Here is a 10,194-nt window from a genome sequence, read left to right as displayed (position 1 = left end):
AAGTATATAAGCACCCTAACTATAGATATTCAGTAAAACAAAAACAAAAAATCTGCGTTGTTACCTATTTTGCAGTGATTTTTATTACATCATAACATATGATTTCTAATTATCCTTATTAACATTTATATTCCTGTGTATTCTCCTTTCCTAAAAAAAAAAATAGTAAGCCAATTTTAAAGACATCAGTTGTATTTGGCATCATAACCTCTGTAAGTAGTGAAATCCATATAATTTTTGTTCTGTAATATATATAAAAAGTGCCGTATAGACAGGGCCGGCCCAAGGCAAAATGCTGCCTGGGGCAAATTTTAAAATGCCGCCCCCCCCCCCCTATCTACCCTTCCTCTCCCTCCGCCCCCCCCTTGTACTTACCTTTCAGCAGTCCTGCAGCGAGTCTCCCTGTTCGGTCTCGGTGCCGGCTTGTAATGCTGAGCGCCGGAAATGAGGAAATCTTCCGGCACTCAGCATTATAAGCCGGCATCGAGACCGAACAGGGAGATTCGCGGCAGAGGAGAGAGAGAGGGGCGCCGAGCGGGTACTGACAGCTTTGTAAGCGAAAACCACTCGGCGCCCCTTTCTCTCTCTTTCGCTTAAAAAAAAAAAAGGGGGGCTTGGGGCGGCAAAGTGCCGCCCCTTCAAAAGTGCCGCCTGGAGCGGTTGCCCCACTCGGCTCCATTGTCGGGCCGGCCCTGCGTATAGAATGCATCTCGGAGGAAAGATGCCACTACAACTGTTTAGTCATTCATTGATTTATATAGCGCCACCGTATTCTTCAGCGCTGTACAATGGTTAAACAGAACATTACATGTAGTGCGTCATATAACAACTTGATTTACAGAAACAAGAAGTAAGGTGGGTCCTGCTCAGGAGCTTACAATCTAGGAGGAAATGGGGGTATGTTAAAGGTAAAGCTTAGTGCTTATTTCATTTGTTTGATGTGCTAAGTAATCAGTCATATAATCCTGTGAAACAAAGGAAGGGATCATCTAGGTCAAGTGTTTGACCTTGATAAATAATGGGACCTGATATGGACCAGCCCGGCACAATCTTCACCTGACAATCTAATCTAACATCGGCCCTTTGTCATGAGCCTGAAGTTGTCATTAAAGTTCCAAAGCCACATAATGCCACATACAAATTCATGACCACTTCCAAAAACCAGTAGTTTATACATATAAAAAGAGTTATGCAGCCAATTCAAAGTCTCCGGAGCTCTGCTGACCATATGGAGAAGGTTTGTGGCAGTAGGGACTCTTCCTAGGAAATTCTCTTTTGCTAAATTATCTCAACTAACCTAGGGCCAGTGTTTATGACTTCAAAGATACACCTGGCCAATGTGGAAGAGGAGCAAGAGAAATAGTAATTCTCATGTAGAGTTTGCAAAAAGTACCTTGATGCTACTCAAGTGTTCTACATACAGATGAGACCAACATGGAAGAGTAACCAGAGCCCCATTATTGTTTGACAATGGGCAAATACTGTGTTCCATATTACTTTATACCCATGGTCAAGCATGAAGGTTGGCAGTAATAAGAGATGTTTTGCTGCATCGTGACCTGGACGACCATCATTGAAGGACCCTTGAGTTTTGATTAAGAGGATTCTACAGAAGAACGTCAGGCCATCCATCAGCTCAACTGAGTCATGTCGCAGGACAATAGCCTCAAACCCACAAGGAAGTCTATAACCTAAAGGTTAATGAAGAAATGTAAACTTTTCTAATGAGCTACTCAAAGTCCAGACCGAAATCCCATGGTGGCAGGACCTCAACTGATGAGTTCAAGCTTGAACACCAACAAATATCATACCAATTCTACACAGAGGACAGGGCCAAAACTCTTCCACAACACTATGAGAGACTGATCAATAACTACAGCAAGTATTTGGATCTTTTTTACCCTCATTCTGGGATCTCTGTCCTTCTATTATTTTTCTGTATCAAAGTTTGCAAATATTTTTCAATCTCATGAGTAAGATGTCAATATTTAATTTAGCATTTTTTTTTAAAAAAAAAAATGTGTTTAATGTCTTTATTGATGACATATTATTTGAATATAATAGTGGATCTACATAACCGGGTTTGATTTCTAGTTGTGTGTCATCTGTCCTCCACCCAATAAACGTGATCCTAATTATTCCCCGACAATAATATGTTTAAGGCTAAGAAGCCACTCCTTATCATGCGTGTTTTGGAAACCTGATATAAAGTAAACGCCTTAATATTTTCAATGGAAAATCTGTCTCTTCCCAGAGAGTCTCCTAATCATATATAGTAGATGTTTTATTATTTATTAATTACTATTATTAATATTTACACAGCACCCACATATTCTGGAATTCCGTACAGAGGAGGGAGTTATAACGAAACAGATACGAGTTATATATAGAACCAGCTCATCAGTTCCAAACACAATTTGAGAACAAAACCAAGCAGGTATCCAATGGTTAAAAAATATATATTTAAACGTTCCTTGAAAATAAAAAAACTTAAAAATATATACCATTGATAAAATTCCTTAAAACAAGTTAGAGGGGTAAGTTACTTGCATCAGACTGCATGGGGATTTTCGTGTGTCATAAGTTATATGTAAATACAAATCACTCCTAACATAAACATCATTATAATATTTATAAAGAAAAATGTTATTTTTAGAATGCTGGGTTTGTAGGATAAACATCTTCTTCGGTGTCCCTCTGTTTTGGGTTTTTAAAGGGGCGAGATAAGTCTTATTTATATAAATTAAGGATTTACTTAAATCCGTCGTATGGATCTTTTCTGAAGGCACAATCCCAATATTTCGCAATCAGGTCAATGTTACACAAGGTAGTGGTGTGGGAGAGGATTAATGACAGTGAACAGTGTTTTTATTTTGGGAACTGCTTATATCTCAAACAAGACATGACGCATACTTGCCATGTGTCCTTCGTCTGGAAGTTGGAATCCATGTTTGGGATCAAAATCTCTTCTCCTTACTTCTTTACAGTGGTTGAGCTTGTGTGGTATGGGGGTTTTTGTATGGATGTGTCTAGGTGATGGAGGTCTTCATGAATGATGAATGTTATTAAGCATGGACAGCTGAACGCTGATTGAGTGAGGGAATCCAAGGGCAAATCTGATGTCAATTACAATGAGGGATCAAAGGTCCTCTGGACTGAGGTCCACAAGGAGGTCAGGTTAGGAGGTCACTAGGTCCTAAGGCTGTGTCACAACTACACCCCCTCGTACACACATTTTATTACCACTACCAGGACATAAGCCTTAAATATGGCCCACTGATCCTCTGAATCACTAGGATTCTCTGATGACCAAATTGGCAATTCTACATCATATCCAAGAGCTGTATCTGATTCCTTATTTTAGCTAGTAGAACGTGCTGAGGGCAACACCAAGATCAACTGGTCGACACGCTTACAAGTTCAGAAGATGATTTGCTGGGCCTGGCCGCCTTATTTCCATTGACACTGGTATATCATTTCACATTGATCTCACCTTTCCAATTCACTAAGTTATATTTTCACCACCAGCCCTTAGTAAACTGAAAGGTCATGTAAAGACATCAAGCTGTTCTGTTGTTCGTATACATACAACAAGTGTGTCGAGACAGAATCAATCAACGGGAAACCACCATTAACACTTTGCACAACAGCTGTGTTCATGCAGAACAATGGGAATTGTTACATACGAGTTCCGTAAGGCTGACACCTGAATAGGTGCAAATAAAATACACTGTACCAGAAAACTGAAACTCAACTCAAGGAGTGTAAGAAAGGACCCAGTGTTTGGAATCCAACCCCATACTCCACACCCTTGTATGCTGTACGTGGAACTGCGGCATTCCTGAGTCTGAATTCATCCGGAATACTGTAGATCTCATAAGAATTTGTGGATCCCGGGATTATTCATTGTTTACATAGTAATCTGTTACGGCAGACAGTCTGCTATTACAATGTAAAAAGTTGGTTAAGTTCTTGAAAAAAAAAAATTACTTTTGAAGGTTGATAACATTACGGGTAGAATAATTAATACATTACAATGTAACAAGTTGGTGCAGTTTGTGAAAAAAATATTTACTATTATGAGTAGAATAATTAATAAAACATTAAAATAACAGAACAAGGCGGCATTAAATTAAACTAGATGGTTAAGGCATATTGAATTAAAAACATGGATCTTATTGTGGGTTTCTTGACACTATATGGTCTCTAAGCATTAAGAGGCTAAAAGCCTGCAGGGTATGGCTATTTAGGAACGTTTCCCTTCAAATCAAGTAGGAGGAAGAGATACCATTAAGCGATGTATGAGGCTATTTGCACCATAAATACGGCTTCTCTGTGGGTGTCTGGGGACATGTAAATGCCCCGGGGTCGTGGAAAATACATGATTAGCATACAGGCACAAAGACAAGGTAGGCCAAGTGCTAAGACCTTTTATGACATCAAGTCAAAGAAGTCCCTGGCCAGACAAGACCACTTCAACGAGAATGGGTCTCCAATACAAACTTTCCATAACAATAACGATGAGCTCCTTAAACCAACGCTCATATATTCTGCCTTCCAATACAAGGGCAATGTTGGAATTGTTAATCTTACATTATCCTACGGCAAACATGGAGTCAAGTGAGCAGCCGGGAGATTACTGGAAAATAAGAAGAAAAGCACACAAAAGGAGAGACAAAGCAAACAGAGATAAGCCGAGGCTAGTGCTCCTCAATGAGTTCTGTTTTTTAAAGAAAAGCCCGAGAAAGAGATTGATCACACTCAATAATAAAGTGCAATTACCCCCCTGAGTGAAAAGGTCAATATCTTCTAATCTAGACCAAGAGATAAAACTATAAAAACAACCTAATAGGCATTAATCTACGCCCCAACGTTAAAAAAAATAAAGTTCTATTGTGTCTATTCACTAATGGCCGAATTCACCCAAGGATACACCTGGGGTGGCAATCACAAGAAATTCTTAGGACTCTGGATTACTTAATGTGTCAATGGGGGCTAAACTCACTGGGGTCACTTCTTATCTTAAACCTATCCATGGGATCTGCATACGGCTCATGGAATCCAAGGCTGATTAAGAATGATTAAGGACTGAATCTTAACAGCAGGAAAAACGGGCGACTAGATGGGCCGAATGGGTCTGATCTGCCGGCAAATTCTGTGCTTCTGTATTTAAGTTCACTGCTAAAACACTGAGGGATTACCCAGTTGCTTAAATAAAGCTGCCGTTGTTAGGTTCCAGAGCTGAAACCATCAAGAGTCAACCCAAAATGTGCCTCCAAAGCTCAGGGGTGCAAATAATCTCATAGCACCCCATAATGTCCCTGCCATTTTGGGGGGGGGCTGTCACCGCCTATGCAGCGATGGCACATTCACGCCAACAACATACACCGCTTATTAAGACACAGACTGAGAGGAAGATAGTTCCATTTTATATTATGATGCATTGTCTCATCAGTGCTTATTTATTAGCATTAAGTAGAAAAATAAAAATCTGCAATTTCAGATAATAATTTTTTTTTTTTGTGATTTTTTTTTTTTTTACCAAGTTAATTCTTTGGGTTTCCAGCATTTACTCATTCCTGCAAGAACAATCGGATCAAGTCAAAAATATATTACACAGAAACAATGAAATGGTTAGGACATTAATTCAAGAATATATATCATATTTTTATAATATTATCATATTATACATAGTATATCATATCATATTCTAATATATTATAATATATATATACATTTTTAAATGGATGTACAGCTAGAAGCGCAACTTCTCCGGGTCACCACAGAGAAACTCTGTGTCACGGCACCGCCCACCGATGTCATCAGGACCGCCCATTGACATCAGTGGGACCTTCTACTTGCATCCCGAAAAGCAGGGGGGGACCCGGGTAGCTGGAGCCTGGATGTTTCCAAGTAGGGTAATAGGGGACAATTTAAAATTGACAATATCATTAAAGTCTGTGAAGACTTATTGGTCGAGAAGGAGGAGAGGACCATGCCCTTGCGAGATCTGAGAGGATGTTTGTATTATAAGTTTATAGGGGACAATAAATTAATTTTAAATAACAATTAAAATAAATCGTACGTTGGTTCTAGGAGGGCTTTTTTGGCATCAAAAGGTGACCTACCTACAAGACACCTGTGAATAGACCTGGCTGTCCCCACCCTACCTGGTCCTTTGTCTCTCTTTCGCACGCGTTGAATAGTCTGGACAGTCTTCTTACAAGCGCTCTCCCTTCCTCCTTTTGTCCCCAAACATATGCAGTATCACTCAAAGCCAAAAAAGTGCAAATATTCGTCATCCAGAGGCGTTTAGCAAACAAACACAGATTGTTCAGTGGTTCGAAAAGTCTCATAAATGCCTCCTATACCGAGCAAAAATAAACACACTTTGCTCTTTATGCAAAAAGGGTTAAAAAAAATGGATTAAAATTTATTTTGGTATTTTTTTAATTAAGAAACAAAGCATAGAATCAATTCAACAAAATGAAAAAGCCAAACCAGATACCTATACCTGACCTAAGTCCATATCAGCCAACTGATTCAGGGAAGCTAGCAGCTATTATTTTTTTTTTATTGATTTATAATATTTGGTTGTACAGTTCTGGAGACCCCATCTTCAGAAGGATATGGAAGGATTTGGAGAAGGGCGACTAAAATGGTTTGTAAAATAAATCTCAATATGTCCGGCTTGGAGGAGAGAAGAGGGGGGGGGGGATGGGATAGAAACATTTAAATATCTAAAAAAGGGATTTAACAAATGACAGGAGGGAAGTTTATTTCAAAAGAGGAAAATGATTAGGGCAAACTGTTATAATCTATAACTAGAGGGTCAGAGGCGTAGATGTAATGTGAGGAAATCTTACTTTACTGTGAAGGTGGTAGATAAGTAAAACAGCCTCCCAGCAGAAGTGGTAAAGGCTAATAAAATACATCATTTAAACATGCATGGGATAGGCATATGGCTGATTAAGGTTTAAGTCTTGCCGTCAGAAAAGATGGGCAGACTAGATGAGCTGACTGTTTTTTTTATCTGCCATAAAGCTCTATGCTCTCTGTGTGTCTATTTAGAGCTACCCGTTACCTTTTAGATATTGTGTAATACACCGTAACTCTCTCTAGATTGTAAGCTCTTTGAGCCAGGCCCTCCTCACCTGTTGTTTCTGTAAGTCAATTTGTTATGTTTTATACTACTTATGTCCTGTCTACCCATTGTACAGCGCTACGGAAAATGATGGCGCTATATAAAACAATAAATAATAATAATTAGGGGTAGGCAAAGTGTGACAAGGCTTGCAGAAGTCGTTGTTGATTATGGGGCATTTACTCAACGTTCCTTCAGAAACCATGTTGCTGCCTACCCTATTTTTGAAGCCCAGAGGTCAAAGCTTCGCTATGAAGAAGAAAAAAAGAAAGGTTCAGGGGCCGCAATGGGCACCAGATCACCCAGTCCTCATCTTCTGGGGTCAAACTCCCTAAAGGGATATGCAAACCGTTCCTTCTACTGTATTTTTTAATACAGCGCCAACAATTTCCGCAGCGCTTCTTACAGTCCCTACATTCAAAGGGTCCGACAAAACTAGAACCGACAGAGTAAGACAAACCGATACATTAGATAAAGAGGGCCCGGCTCGCAAGAGCTTACAATCTAGCTTTATAAATAAATCATTGCATTTATTAGTCTCTGCTTTTGGGCATACTTATATGTATCACCGTATTTTATTTTTATAACCAAACTAAAGAACATTTAAATTTGGAAAATATTAAAATCAATGTGTGAGAAAAAAACAATGTATATATATATTTATTTACAGGCAAGGTTGTAAAATAGCTGTATGTAACAAAATTGCAGCTATTATATATAAATATATAATATAATATATATATATATATGTATATATATAATATAATTAGTTTTATATTATTATATAATATATTAATAATATAATTAATATATTATATGTATATTATTATATTTTAAAACATAATCATAAACATTTCCTACCCTCTGTAAAACTTCAGAATTGGAAATCGTGCATCTAAACCCAAACTTGAAAAAAAAAAAAAATCTTACACGTTGAACCGTAACCTCGGTCAACAAAAAAACACTCGGCAGAATCGTGCTTCGGGATTTTTTATGCCGATTTAAGCAAATTTAATTTGCGCTTATCAGATGTCTCTTGGATAGACCTTGGTCCACCTTTAAGGTTATCCCCATCTTTTTGAAGCTCCTGTTACTTCTCGCGCATTAGAATGTGACGTGACTTTCTGTCCCCAAATTAAAACTATTTCACGGTACGGCCAGAATTCCCGGCGAAACGAATTAGATTGAGTTTGGCGCATTCCCTTACGAAAAATTACTGCAGTTTTTTCTGAAGTAATACTACAGTTTTTTGGACATGAAAAAACTGCAATACTGCACTTTTACTGCAGTATTACTGCACATTTACCGCAGTTTTTTTTTATATTGCAAACCTACAGTTGTACTTCAAAGTACTGCAGCTTTATTGCATTTGTACTTCCTTACAAAAATAACTGCAGTAAAACTGCAGTAAAGTGAAGTACAAATGCAGTAAAAGTGCAGTAAATGTGTAGTAATACTGCAGTAAAAGTGCAGTATTGCAGTTTTTTCATGTCCAAAAAACTGCAGGATTACTTCAGAAAAAAACTGCAGTAATTTTTCGTAAGGGAATGCCTCGGCGCTACTAACGTTATACCTTCGTGTTTGGTGAATGACGTATCCCGATAAGTGGTCCATTATGGCTGTCTAGGAATACTAAGACGCTTTGGTGCGTTTTAAGCTCTATTACATAGAATTAATAATACATGCTGTAAAAGTTCCTAATTAAACCCAGAAGCATCGGAGTGTCTGTCTCCGTATACCCCACAGACATCAAAGGCTGAGTCATGACGGCAATTAGCTATGTGCGGTCTCGAGTTACATCGCCTGGGGAGGGGAATGGTCACAGTTATTCATTTTTAAGAGGGTTGGTTCTTAATGATTTTCCATTGTTCCCTATTAGAAAAATAAGCTGTCTGGTCCGGATTCGTCATAGGGGCCGAAATATATCGTTTTTACTAATGACTTCCTATATGGGATAAACATGGCACAATTAGAGGGTAGAATAATGGTAAACAAACAGGTATAAAAGGCTATACTATATGTATGTATGTGTATGTATCTATATATATATATATATATATTCATTCATTGTATAATGCTGCGGTATATAATGGTGCGATACAAAACCATATACGCACACAAACCTAATTACACATGTTTTCTTTCCAGACTGGGGGGAGGAATTATTCCTTTGAACTTTCTACTCGTATTAGGCCTTTTTTTTAAAACAAGAAAGTTATAATGCAACAATACAAATTTAGTAAAAAATAATGAGGTTCTCCGTTAAGTTTTATTAAATTAAATTATTATTTGTTTTATATAGCGCCATCATATTTCGCAGTGCTGTAAATGGGTGAACAGGACATAACAAGTAGTATTTAACATTTTAACTATGATTTCTAGGAGTTTAGGTAAACTATGCACCTGGTTATATACATCCTGATGGGACGCCCTCCGCCAACTTGGCACCCTAGGCAGCTGCTCGTTGCCTCTATGGTGGGCATTTCCAGGAACTTTATGGTTTAAGGTTCGGAGTCTCCAGGTCATGCTCTGCTTTCTTAGGTCTCCAGGTCACTTCACCCCATTTCCCCACCTGATAAACGACCGTCTGGGGCTAGCCCAACCTCTACATGTAGCTAACCACGTCATTATGTCTGGTTAGCCCTTCTTCTTCTGGAGCTCCAGGTAGACCAGCCCAGGTATTATAGTTGGGTCAACCATGATTATAAGATGCAGCATTTGGGAAGCGACAGACCCAACATAAGGAATGCAAATATATATGAAGAAATTGCTCTCAGATGGATAGAAGAACAGACCAAGTAAATCATTTTCCTTTCTACCGTCCAAAAGTCGTAGACCAGCCATTCTTTATTTTGTATTGACTTAGTTTACAGAACTGTCCCAAACGTATAAAACAGCTGTCTAAGTGATAAGACAAACAAACCTTCCCACATTCCAGAGCATTGGGAGGGCAGGTGGGGACTCGCTGTTGTAACGGTGGATGGGACTTGCGAAAATGGGGCATTTTAGAAAAGTTAACAACCATGGCATCATATCCCACCCCGGAGCCC

This window comes from Spea bombifrons, chromosome 2 (assembly GCF_027358695.1).
Source record: "Spea bombifrons isolate aSpeBom1 chromosome 2, aSpeBom1.2.pri, whole genome shotgun sequence".
NCBI lineage: Eukaryota > Metazoa > Chordata > Amphibia > Anura > Pelobatidae > Spea > Spea bombifrons.
The sequence above is the reverse complement of the archived record's forward strand: the minus strand, read 5'-3'. Positions refer to the sequence as shown.